This window comes from Catharus ustulatus, chromosome 4 (genome assembly GCF_009819885.2).
Source record: "Catharus ustulatus isolate bCatUst1 chromosome 4, bCatUst1.pri.v2, whole genome shotgun sequence".
In the NCBI taxonomy this organism is placed as follows: domain Eukaryota; kingdom Metazoa; phylum Chordata; class Aves; order Passeriformes; family Turdidae; genus Catharus; species Catharus ustulatus.
The window spans coordinates 33,430,299-33,443,808 of NC_046224.1; the positions used below are offsets into that span (position 1 = coordinate 33,430,299).

A 13,510-nucleotide genomic window follows, 5' to 3' on the forward strand; every position below is an offset into this window, starting at 1 on the left:
GGAAAATAGATGTCTTCAGTAACTTCTATTGGAATATGGAGCCTTTCACTTAAAATCTGGTTTAAATCAGTAGCTGCTGAAACTCGTTACCAGAAAAAAAAGATGGATCCTTTGCTGCATGCCCCAGTGTTGAGACTTGCAATCTCTCGGCAGCTCCACAAGTGTACATTGCACAGGCAGTATTGCTGAATGACTCAGTTTCTCAGCACCTCTGAAAGATGAAGTCATCATCTGCTTTGCAAACCTTGTGAGGGAGAAACCCCAACCTGTGCAGTTTAGTACTCTGTAGGAAGCACAAAGGGGGGAGACAGCTATTTGACAGTGTGTATAAATTGAGGTCATTTGCTTGAATTACATGTGGACAGACATTTAAAGCACAGTCAGCACTGACACCATGATAATACTATATGGACTAAATTTGTTCACTACTACACAGTCTGGGCGGGTCTCGGGACAAGCCTAGGGGTGTCCATATCGTGACCTCTCAGGGTTAGGCTTTAGCATCAGTCAGGCACTGACACCTGATGGTGGGTGCTCAGAGGTTGGGAGTGAGGAGGGAGTCTGTGCCTGACCCTGCCGGTACCCACTTGGCCCGAAAACGCCAAGCGCAGGATAAGGTCCAGTAAGGGTCCCCCTCCTGGCTTTCCTCATCTGGAGAGTTACAGCCATCCCTCCAGCCCCCGGGCTGGGGGAGCCTGGCCGGGAGGGACGAGGGGAAGAAAGGAGGGGAGGGGGAGCGAGAGAAGGAGGCCCCCCCCTCCCTCCTTCCCCCCACCGCGCACCCGGGCTCCTGCGATGTGGTGAGTCACAGGCAGGTCAGGACCGCGCCGGAGGGGCGGAGGGAGCGCGGGGACCGGCTGATTTACCGCTGGGAGCCGCCACCAGCGCGGCGGAGGCGCCGGAGGGAAGGGCGCGGAGAGCCGCCCCGCAGCCCAGGTGCCGTGCGGGAGGGACGGAAGGAGGGAGGGACGCCCCTGCCCGCCGGGGCGCGCAGCCCCTGCCGCCCCCAGGTAGGGACAGCAGCGCGGGCTGGGGCCGGGGGCAGCCCGAGAAGCGGGGCGGAGGAGAGCGGCGGGGCCGCGGAGGTGCGCCGGGCTGCGCCCCGCTCCGCCCCGCCCGCCCGGGCTGGGCCGGCTGCCGGGCCGGGACCGCGGGGCCAGCCCAGCCCGCCGGGGAGCAGCGCTCGCCCCTCCGGCACCGGTACGGCACCCGCTCCGCTCCGGCACGGACCGGCACCCGCGGGGGGACGCGGGGAGCGAGGTGAGCCGGGAGCGGGCGAGGACGGGCAGCGGCACGGTGCCGCGCCGTGCCCCGCCCGGGAACTTCGCGGGAGCGCGGCAGCGCCCGCGGCCGCCGCTGCTCTGCCGGGGCGGGCCGGGCTCCGCGGGGGCAGGTGATAGCGGTGCGGAGCTGCGGGCTCGCCCCGGCCGGGCTCCGCAGGGCGCTGCCACCCGGTACGACCGCGGGCAGGGCGGGCAGCGCTCCCTGGGCAGGGCGGGCAGGCGGGCAGCGCTTCCCGGGATGCTGTCGGAGCGGCCCCTTGGCCGCAGCCTGAGCCGCTGCCCCTCCCGCTCTGCGGGCGCGGCAGGAGCGCGCCGCGGGCAGGGTCCGGCAGCGCAGCCGGGAACTTCCAACTCGGGGACGGTGGCTCCGCGATTGTGGTGGCCGGTCCGACCGCCTTCCGTGAGCCTGCGGGATTCCCCAAGTTGGGGATGTGTACTTTAGGGTTGCGCGGCGTTCACAGTTTTCTTTGCGGTATGGCTTTTTATTTGTTGTTGCGTTGGGGTTTTCTTCCAATTTTTAAAAGCAGAATTTGCTTCGAACGGTAAACAAATCACAAAGGACTCATATAATAGCATTCCACCACTGTTTCCATGTCAGCATTAAATTATGTGGTCTTAGGCTTTATATGTACTGAATGCACTCCTTAGAAATTGGAAGTTTTGCACATACATCAGTAGGGATTAATAATCAAATACCAGTGTTGTTTAACAAACTGTGCGTTTGTAACCTGTAGGAGGTTTATTCAAGCTGCAGTGCATGCTTTTCCCGAGGAACCTATGCCCTGTGTGGTAGTTCATTTGCTTTCATCCCACAGGTGCTTTTTTCATTGTCCAGCTGCAAAAAAAGGATGGTGTCTCTTTTTTGTTGTCTTTTTATTTTAGATCTGAGAGGTTTGGATTCATAATCAGGCAAGATAAAGTGTCTCACATGTTTCTCAGAGAGCTGGTTAAATGTTTACAGACCATACACTGTGAGAGCAAAAAGCTAGCCTTTGGCAGGAGCTGCATGTTGAAAACAAAGTAACTTGGAGAATGACTGTATTGCTTGTTCTTTGTGCCCTAATCCTTCTTCAGCACTGTATGATACTTTTTCTGTCTTCTAATACAAACTGAATCATTTGGAAACTGTGATATTTTGTAAAACATTCATCTCGCTATTTTCAGCAGAGAGAGTCAACTTCTTTGCCTTTTTGGTGGGGAGGGAATGAATTGTCTTTATTATCCTGTAAGGATTTTCTCTTTTTTTTTCCTCCCTTTTTTTTTCCTCCCTTTTCTTCAGAGGTTAACCACTGCATAGCAGTTCTTTATTGGTAAGCTGAAGTGCCCATGTTGTGGCTGGAGAGGGGTTCATAGACGTGTTATTTGCTCAAGTGTAGATGACAGTGCAGCCATAGATGGATGGGAGCTCACTGGGTCAGGGCAAGACAGCCAGAAAGCCAAAATTCAGCAGAGGTTCAATGAAAAGCTCATGAATGCAAAACTAAGTAGCAAGTGTTGTCTTTCCAGGACTGCCTTTCCCATCATGATTCTCCTGCATTTATGATTTTCTGGTACCTTAGCTGTAATCTCTTCTTCCTTGTCCAATGCAATCAAAGGGGGCAACCCACCTACTCTTACTCTGCTATGATCTGCAAATGCCTGCTCTGTATTTTTCAACTCAGATGAGAAATTCAAAGCCTGCTGCCTCCCAAATCTGGCTTCCAGAGCTCCAGAGACTAACTGGCACAGCTGGCTGCAGTGCAAGAGCAGCAGTCTTGTCTTCGCAGCCACAAAGGGAACCTGATGCCGGCAGCATGCTATGCTGGGGTGGCCAGAGAGCCAGGGCTGCAGCAGTGGGAGTCACAGAGCACTGGGTGATCTGCTTTGTGCCACGACTGCTTTGTGGTGGGGATGTGTCTAGACTTTGTTTGCTTCAGGCAGAAAGCAAGGAGAGGTCCTGCATCTCCATCTGTGTTTGTGAAATAGCTAGTGTAAGGGAAATCCTGCTTGGGTTCTCTCTGCACTACACGCCACTTCTTGAACAAGAAGGGGATGGGGTAGCTGAACAGCATTCTCTGAAACTACAGAAACACAAAATGCAGTAGGGGGTTCTGTTTGGTGCAAAGCAGAAGGAATGTGTTCAGTGTGTGAAACTTGAAACACACCTTCCTAAGATTTTGGGTGGCAACACCACCTTTATGGTGGGTTCCCTGTGAACCTCTTATGTCCAGGCTTTCTCCCTGTTCCTACCTTGCTGTCTGTTCTTTGAGCTGGTGGCAAACTTCGTGTTTCATTAGGCTGTTGCCCTCAGATAAGCCATCAACCTGTGCATCTTGTCTGCTGTGGCCACCGCTGGTGATTTTGCTTCCTATGCAAAGGTTGTATTGGTAATTAGCACACACCACTGTGCAACACATCACTGGCGGTCATGCCCCAAGCAGCATGCCTTCGCTCCATGCAGGACTCTGAGGATGGCATCTTTTGCTAAAGCCAAGGTGAGGAGGTTTCTGCTGTTCTTTTACAAAAATGTTGTGTTTTTCTTGGCAGTGGCTTTAAAAATCTGTCTTATACATAGTGACTGAAACAAACATGTTAGCAGAAGCCATTTTTAAATCAGTTTCCTTACCCAGGGGAAATGTAGTATAGACAGGGCCTTCAGGAAACGAATAATTAGGTGACCTTTTTCCCCCCTGAATATCAGGTCTGTTTTATGTAGAGCTGTTTGAAGTCACACAAATTCTCATTACTCTCCAAATCTCTAACCTTGCCTTGTTTAAGATACCTTTTAGGAAATCAAATCAGTGTTTCAATCTAATTTCCAAAGGCATTCAAACACATGGTATGTGTGCTAACTTGTTTCCTCTAGCATTAACAAATCTAGCAAATTGCCAAGCTATTTGCCTTGAGGAAAACTATGATGTTGTACAAGAAGATAAAGTATTTTTTTCTCCAATTTTAAACATTAGAAAAAGAAAAGAGAGGTAAAGTTATCAGACCACATTAGTCCAGGATATAACTCCTTTGAAGTAAACAGTGTTCCCAAGTAGATTGTTATGGTTTTTGATCTGTTCTGGGACTTTTTAGTCACGCTGTGATCTTTTTCAGTCACTTGATGTGGCTGTATGGTGACTGAGTCCCCTTGGCTCAGATGGACTTTCATTGAATTAGTTGCAAATGAATATGCCAAATATGACAGCAGAAAATAGAAGTGAAGATAAATAATTAGAGGGGCTTATAGCCCTCAAATTTTAAGAATTTTATTTTAAGGAGAGGCTGTGTTCATAAGCTAGGCACGAGGGTGCACGTGGTCTGAAGCAGTGAATGGTCTGAAACCTCTCCTCTGCCTCTCCTCCCAGCACGCCAGTCTCCAGGGAAGCAAGTGCTCCAGAACATTTAATTTTTCAAGCAGTTGTCAATAACAGAAGAGTTTCTGCAATGCTCAGGAGTTTAATAAGCTCAAAATTCTTAGACAAAATGCTTTTTTTGTGCATCCTATAGATCTGATAGTTGCTTCTGCTTGTCCCCAAAAAATGAACATGTAGTTGTCCTTGTTTGACCAAAAGGTTCTTGTTTGAATTCATGATAAATTTGGTTGCAAGTGCATGTGGAAGGAAAATTGCCAAATGCTTTCAGAAGATTTTAATTTTGCTCAAGTGTTCACACCATGGCCATCACCATAGTATTTGATGACTATCCACTTTGTTGTGTACGTTGCAGCTTTAGCCTCACATTGAAGGGTCACACTGGCGTATCTTATTTTCCTGTAGTCATACAGAAATAACAATTTTTTATGTAAGTTGCTTTCCTTTACTGCAGTTCCTTCATTTTGATGTTTATCCAGCTAAACAGTATCAGAATCTTTTTGACGTGTATGGGTATCATTTCTGTGAAGGATCAGTGACCTAGCTTGATATATTTAAAAGTTCAGCAATAAACCTAAATATGTGACATTTATTGAAATTCATTCTTTGCCATGGAGCTACTTTCTTTCAAAAATATTGAGAATAGTAAGGGATTGCAGCTGCAATTTGATTAAATCTGCAGTTGTTACCATTTGCCTTCTGAAAATTGATTCCCTCCCCTCCCTGTCCCCCAGCTTGACATGCTTATTGATTAAGAATTCTGCACTGGACTAAGCCAGCATATATTTGTTAGTGTTTGTGTGCTTCCCATGCAAGTTCAGACAGGCTTTCAACTGTGGAAGCCAACTCTATTCCTAAACTATTGGAAATGGTAAGGTTCCTTAGTAATTGTTTTAGACTATATGATGACACATCTTTGAACCCCATTGTACGAAGGAAAAATACCTTCTGACTGGAGAGAGGTTTCCTGTTTATGTGTGTGTTTGCTGGAATTAAGCCTTCCCCTGTGTGTTGGCTGAGTATTTTTTTTGTAATCCAAAATGGCAACATGGCAAATCACCTCCAGAGTTTATTTTTTGGACAGGATACAGGTCTTTTATTTTCAAAATAGCATAGCTCTGGAGTTGATGATGAAGCACAGGGACCTCTCAGTTACACTTCTACAAGCAGACTCAGTTAATTGGGGAGGCACACTTAAAAAGACAGCTAGATTTAAGCAATGAGTAATTAATTTCTATTGAAAATGTTATACAATGTAAGTTGTTCACTTCCCACACAGGAAGTTTTTTCACTTCAGCCAGATTTTCTTTCATCATAATGATATGAAATTTGCCAAATGTATGATTTATTTTATGAAATGGCTAGAATTGTAGCTTTGGTTGTGACTGAAGAGTCATGTAAAATTTTCTGCTTCTCTTCAGAGAGAGCAGGCCAGCAGGTGGCCTCCAGGTGGTAGCCCTACTGCAGGAGGATGGCAAGTAATACCTGAAGGGTTTTCAGCTGTTCAGACATGGGCAGGTGACCAAAAAATATAGCATATATAATACTCTTGCCTCTTCTTATGTGGGGTGTGTAGATTTGGGACCATGTGGCATGCCTTTGCAGCCTAACTGGCATAGCTGAACCTCCTTCAGAGGGGAGAGGTGATGAGAATCAGAAAGGCATTTTTCCTACAGTAGTAACAAGGCTGGACCGCCATGAATGTAGGCAGTAAAGTTACAGTTATTTATGAAATACAGTGTTAAGGTTTCTGGTTTGCTTCAAATAATGCTCATTTTAAACAACTGTCTGGGACTGGGAGAAACCTGGACTAATGGACTGATTACACTGAGCATTTGTTAGGGCTGAGAGCCACATGGCCCTGCAGTGGGATGTCCTCACCCAGCCCCAGCTTTGCCGGCTGCTACCCCTGCCCACATCTGGCAGAACATCCCCTCAGTTGAATTCCAGTCCCTTTATCACCCACCACAAACACTCAGGCCTACAACAACACATGTGGGTCTTGGGAAACTGGGTTTTTTACCTGCTTTAGTGGTTGTGCTACTTTTCTGATAAAAACCCTGAGCACGACTGTGGCCTCATGGCTGTCCCTGGGAGTTCTGCCACTGACTCTTCATGGACACTGGATTTAGCTCTGCTTTTGTGTGTGTCTTCACTGTATTTGAAAAATGGATTTCCTCTACTTTGACTTTAACAAAAGTTTGGTTTATCTTTTTTGACACAAAATTTTTTTCTCATTAATAATTGTACAAATTGTTAAGTCCTGCAGGAATTGTCTATTTTCATCTAACTTTTGTGGAAACAAATCCTTTCTGAGTGTGTTTAATGAGTTTGATGAAAACAATTATCATCTAAAATTAGAATTCCAAACTTACTTATTTAATTTTTCTTAACATAATGTTTCTTTTGTTTCTTTGTTTATTTTTTAGTTTGTTTGAGCTGTATGATGAACCTCACCTTTCTTCTACTTTGTTTTGAAACTAACCTAGCTAGTGAGATTTCAAGCTTGATAGAGGTCTATTGTGCCATGTTTATGCCTAGAGACATACATGATTTTTTATTGTTTTGTCTTGAGTTGTATAATGAATAAGAGTGCATTTTGGTTTGGTTGGCCCAAACTAAATCACCAGAATTTTAGGACCTTCAAAGCTATTTATTAAGACATGAGGGTTTGCTTCTTCCCCCCTACACACCCACATCACGGATGATCCTGTGAAGATAAAAGTAGCAAGTTTCCAAATAAGCCCAGCATTCCAAGTAGGCCCAGAGAAAAGTCCCAAATCTGTGGATTGTCCCAAAGCATGACTAGAAAGCAACAAACTGAAATAATTCCACAAGCTTCATTCGTTTTAGATATATTCTGGGGTAACTCAGGTTTGGATTGCTCTTGATCTTTGAGACAGTTTTACATTCAAAATTGTATTAAGATTTCTGTTATGGGAATTATATATCCTTTTATCTGTTGCTATTATATATCCTGATATCTGTTATGAGTGTTATTATATGGATATTATTATTATGTATATGTTCATTTATTTTCTGATCCAAATATATCAGATTCTGTTAAGTCTGAGAAAGTAGGATAAAAGAAAGCGAGGCAGTTTTGCTGAGGACAGTAAGAGGTGTTGGTAGTTGAATTAATGTTAAAAGTTGATTAATTACCCTCTCTTGATGTCATTGAAAATCTTAAATTAATTACTTTAGTTATATTCCATTTTCCTGTCTACCCTTCTAGAGAGAGGGTACTAATTCTACATGTTATATATAACTGTCCTATAAAACCTTTCCTTAAACTCTTTAGGTTTATTGCTTTTGCTCTTTGGATTAGAGGCCAATATTTTTCCTCAGGGAAAATATTTCTTGTTAATACTCAGTATTCAATATCATTCTTAGAAATGCCCAAAGCTGAAGTAAAAAAAATACAATAGCAATATTAATAATCGTTTAAAGAGTAGGTAGAATGCAAACAGTAATGGGCTTCAGTAAGCAGTGAGCCAATATGGAGCTCCCTATGTGATAAAGCACTTCTGCATCAGAGAGAATAATCCAAATTTCACCCTAGAAAATGTATTTACCATCCATTTAGATGAGTGAAAAATGTTGTTCATGTTTGAAGATGTAACTTGGCTTGCAGCAGATGATTGAAAACTATCTTAACTGTTGTTTAATTCTTCTGATGAAGGAAAACTTTGGTGAAAGAAAACTTTGAACACTTTGCTTTTGCCTTGTTATACATGTTCAAGGATGGAGTGCTGCATGATAATGAATTTTATCACTGTGTGTGTGTGCAGCACTTCCAAATAGTGGATGGGGGTGTTTCCCCAGCCAGGATGTAGGTGCCTTTAAACTCGGGGTGTCAATTCTGTCACCTTCAGTGGAAACCGTGCAAGAGCTGAAAACAGACGGGGGACCCAGATGCACTGTGCCTTTTTGCTTTACTTTGATTTCTTCATTTCCTAGTATTTAGGGTTTATTAAGCCTATTGTAGTCAGAATCTGAAATTCCCAAATGTCTATTTTTCCTGGTATTGCAAACACTGGCCTTAAAACAAATCACCAGAGTACGTGACATGGTGGCACCTTTTCACTGTATCCTTTTTTCCTTCTCAGAGGATTAAAGAGCTCCTTTTCTGGGAATGTCCTCTCCTGTGACATTTTCAAGATCTTGTCAGCTCTCCACCATAAATTTCCACAATGGGAAAATCCTATTGAATCTAGCCTGGGAACCTTACTATAAGTTTCTATCAGATTCCATTTTATTTTTGTCTTTTTTATCCCGACCTTATGTATACGAAAGAGAGGGATTGCAAGGCAAGTCCATCTGTGAGAAAAGGATGAGTCTCTCCTTCTCCTTGATAAATTCAAAAAGACCTAACCAACAACAGTCACCTTTTTTTTTCCCTGGTTGACTATGGAAGGCTACATGGGAGCAGGTGTTCTGAATGCAGAACATGCTGATAGAGTTGAGAGAGGTGAGAGCCAGACAGGAGCTAGGTAAAGTTAGCACAAGCATACATGAAATCACATGTATCACAGTAATCATTAACGACATTCTAATTGTAGAACTGAAGCCCATGATTTTCATGCAGAGCTCAAGAAAGGGAAAACGCCTTGTGTGGTCATTTTCAGTTAGAAGGCCTGTTTCCCAGTTCTGTGGAGTTTTCTTTCCTTCCTTCTGAAAACACATTTACAAAAATAAGTATGTATTTGTTCTTCTTCAGATGTAAATTGCTGTGATAAAATCAGCTGGGGTAGAGCTTAGAGACAACTTTGCTTCTTCCTGAAGATGGCTGAGTTGTGTTTGTTTTTTTCAAATTGAGAAGTTTTCATATAAAATTCTTTGAAAGAACTTCTTTTATGCAAATAATGCCACAATTGTTTTGTAAGCGAAACACAAGCTGAGCCAACCTCTGTCTGCAGGTAAGCAGGAATGGCTTAAAAGTTCCCCTGACTGCAGTGGGAGAGATCCCTCCTTATCTGAGCAGAGTATGTGCGCCCAAAATCCCTGCAGGGCACAAAAATAAGGTAACAACCAGTGAATTGTTTTCACAGTACAAAAAGCCTTTCAGGAAGCAGCAGGGAGCATTAAGAGGTGGCTTAAAAATTAGAAAGTACCCCTTCCCCAGCTGCAAGAGGGAAATCTAAAGTTATGTTATTTACTGAGACCACCATCACATGCTGTTAACAGGGGTAAAAGCCCATCAGTCAAATATTTGACTACTCATGGTTTATAGGGATTTCAAAGACTTATGGAAAGATAATGCCTGTGTCCATTAGCTAGTTACTTAGAAATGCGGCGTTGGTTAATTCAGCCTTTCTGCAAAGAGTAATTATTATCTTCATTAACAATATATAGGATTTTAAAGATTTACTCTTCTGCACCTGTCATTTCTGATACATCTTCTGCATCTCAGTATTTACCCTGTATCATCTATTGCTCATTTTAAATGAGGTAGTATTGAGATTCTGTCATTGCCACAGATCTCCTGTCTTTCAGCCTCTTTTAAGCACCCTGTTCTCTAGTCCTTAGTCAGCTCAACTATCACAGGAATCAATGAGAGTAATGTTTGCATAGAGACTGTGGAGTCAAGTCTTGGAAAAGATGATGCCTTCACAGGGAAGGAATGCAGCTTATCCTGACCTAGCTTGGGTCCAAAACCAGGTTTTTGTGTGAAACCCAGGTGCGTAAGAGTTGAGATCTGTCCACCTGTACCTTATTCAAATTTAAAATGCAAGAGTAATTATTAATCACAAGTAGTCCATATTTTTTGTCTGAACAGAACATACATGGTGCTAGTAAGTAATACATTATAATTTGAATATTTTAGTAGGAGCTGGGATGTAAAAGAAAATGTTCCTGCTAAATGACAGTGACCTTTCTTCAGTGTCCAAAATATTGAATTAAATATCAACTGTTTAGTAAAACATCATGCTCAGGAGCAATTGTTTCACTATAAAGTCCTAAATTAAAAACATACATTGACTGACTAATTTCCAGTTTTACCACTGGCCATTTTATTTTCCTTTTGGATAAACAGATCAAGCTTAATATTAGGGGGAAGATCCAGAGAGGCTGATTTGGTTTAGAGTGAGTTCAGGGTACACATCCAACAAAGGGATCTAAAAAGCTAACACCCACTGGCCACAAAGTGCTCAGGTGCTTGGATCAGCCAGTGTCTGCATTTTGTGCTGAATATTCATTCCCTGGATCTCACCTGAGCTGGAGTTCTGGAAGAGAGCACAGAGCAGTAAGAGACTCTGAGTCCTGGCTGGGTTACAGCTCCCAGCCAAGCTCCTTTGCAGTGCCCAGACAGGATGGAGCCAGGCACGGGTGCTGCTGCTGACAGGCAGCCTCCAGCACCACACACCATCCCTCTCCTCGTCCCAGCTGGCTTAGCTCCAAAGCATCAGGACAGCTTTGCCTAGGAGGACTCGCATTCCACTATCTGCATCTTCCCACCAGGACAGGAAGAGGAGAGTGAGGAATGATCATGGGTGGTGGATTGCTGGATCTCATGGCCAAAAGGCAGGAGAGTGCAGACAGGGGCTGCAGAGAGAGGGCAGGGGCCAAAAGCAGCAGAGCCAAGCCCTAGTCCCAGATTTGTACCTTTGGCCAGCCTGTTCATGCAGGGATGAGGACCATGTTTTTAAATCTGCCCCTCTATGGCAGGCACCACCGTACTGCTCAGCCTTTCTGTGCTATGCCTGTAGTAAACACCAGCACTAAGCCTTATGTGTGTTGGAGGTGTTTCATAAGAATGGATTCATTATCCCCATTTCACCCCTCTGCCAAAGGTAAATACCCTCTGAAAGTTGGAAACAGCCTCTTCGCTTATCTCACAGACTCCTTGAATCTGGCTCCAGATTTCCAAAGCATTCTGAAGAAGTCCAAAACCTCCTATCTGGGCCCAGTATAAATGAGAACCTCTAAAGAGCAACAGTTGCACATTTAAGCTTCCCAGGTCTCTCCAAATGAGGGCAGAGGACCGGCTGAAAGAAAGTAAATGAACCAGCTGAAAAATCCTTTCAGAAACAAAACACACAAAAAAAGATCCCATTAGCATGAAAAAACTCAAGATTGCTCAGCCAGCCCTGAACTCCTTCTTCAAACTATTGAGCTTTTCAGCATCTTCTGAAGGTCAACACAATATTTCAAAATAAAAATGTGGTTGACGGACCCTTGCTGAGGGACATCTGCCAAAAAAAAAAAAAAGGAAGCTGAGGCTGCTACAGATCAGCCACTCTCCTGATTGCAGCTGTGACACTGTTGCCTCTGGTGAGAGCCAGGATGTCAGATAGGCTGGTCCCAGGCCATTTGGGGATTTATGAATGCCAATACCGTAGAGTCCTTGGAAGGCAATCATGAATCACAGGTTCACAGCAAGGCAGCAGTCATGCCAATGAGTCGTCATTAACTCTGTTTCTAAACTGAGTGAAAGTAGGGCATCAGTTAAAGTGCACTGCAATAACATAAACTTACAGTGACAAAAGCGAGGTCAGCATTAAAAAGAAAAGGTCATAACCTCCTAACCAAACACAGATGGGAAATGAACGCTATCCTTGACATTGTTCCTGTTTGATTATCAAAAAGCTGCTATGAAGCTAAGTAGACCATCAGGTTATTAACTTTGGTATCAGGTAATGTATGAAGCTGAGGCATAAATAAAGACCCCATTGCTTTCACTAGCAAATTTACAAACACAGCCAATTCAGTTTTGTTTGCAGCTGTTTTGAGTGTTTGCACCACGTTTTCACTTGGGGCAAAGACCACCAAAGCTTTGCACAGAGGTGGTTTGTGTTTGGCAGGGCTGATTATCTCAAACACAGCATTACACAATCATGGTTATAGGTTGTGGAGCCAGCTTGAGCATGGAAGGAGTGCAGTCTGCTTCCCAGCGCTGAATTTACATGCAGACAAAGCACAGTATCAGCCCAATACAGTAGCAGCCCAATGGACTGTGCCAGGCCACATCACTTCAGCAGCCCCACAAAAGTTCCTAGAGGCAAAGAGATGACTTGGAGGCAACTTAAAGTCCTCTGTACAGTGCTGACACAGGCCCACAGGAAAAGCTTTTTCTTGGTTTTTCCTTTCCCTAGATGAGCCACCCCCAGCAGGCTGAGTAAAGGAGAGCTGAGGGTCTCATTGCAGCCTTTGGGCCAGTTCTCCAGATCTGTGAGCCCAGCTCCCTCGTACAGATGTGCTGATCTTGCTGGGACCCTGCACAGTTGCACAGTTTGACCATGACATCTCAGCTTGACAAGCTGTGTATCAGCCCAGGCATCAGCAACCTTTTGGAAATCCTTGACCCTAAGTTTTGTTGCTAATTTGCCTTGTGGCTCTTAGAGACACATTAACTAAGAGGGGTGAAGTCATGGGACACAGTGGCATGCTTTATGTGTGCCCACCAAGCAGAAAGCTGCTGCCTGACACTGTCCTGCCAGCTCTTTCAGAGGAAAGAATGGAGCCAGCACAATTTCTTTTGCTTAGTATCCTAGGTATTTGTACCACACCTTGGAAGAATTCAGGGACTTCTTGGGTTTTAGTTGCTGATATTATTATATTTACTATGACATTAAAAGGAAACTTGGTTATTTGGTGGCCTTGTAGATCAATTGTTATCATTCTAATTAAATATACCTTATCATCACTATTTTGGTAGAGTTGCCATATATCATATAATACGCTTTACCATCTGTATCTATTGACATATAGAACTTTTTTTTTTTAAGAGATAAATGTTTGGCTGTGAAGAGTTATTATCTCAGGGACTCCTAAGAACCATTAGCAGCAAATGACAATTAAACTGCAGGAAATGTCCTGCATCAAGATCATTCATAATTGCTGTTAGAACATTTAGATCAAATCTGTATGCTGTCTTGGTTACTC

At 44.0% G+C, this 13,510-nt stretch overlaps 1 protein-coding gene across 3 annotated transcripts in view; it reads left to right on the forward strand.

The window, feature by feature from the left end:
• Positions 1-900: 900 nt before the first annotated feature.
• Positions 901-13,510, forward strand: part of MET (MET proto-oncogene, receptor tyrosine kinase) — an 87,755-nt gene continuing 75,145 nt past the window's right edge. Inside the window, exon 1 of one of the 3 annotated variants that reach the window (XM_033058350.1) lies at positions 901-1,010. The gene's annotated coding sequence lies outside the window, so the exon portion shown is untranslated. Of the gene's footprint in view, positions 1,011-1,171; positions 1,261-3,738; positions 3,758-13,510 lie in introns of those variants that run through there. The other 2 variants (XM_033058351.1, XM_033058349.1) reach the window with 2 other exon arrangements.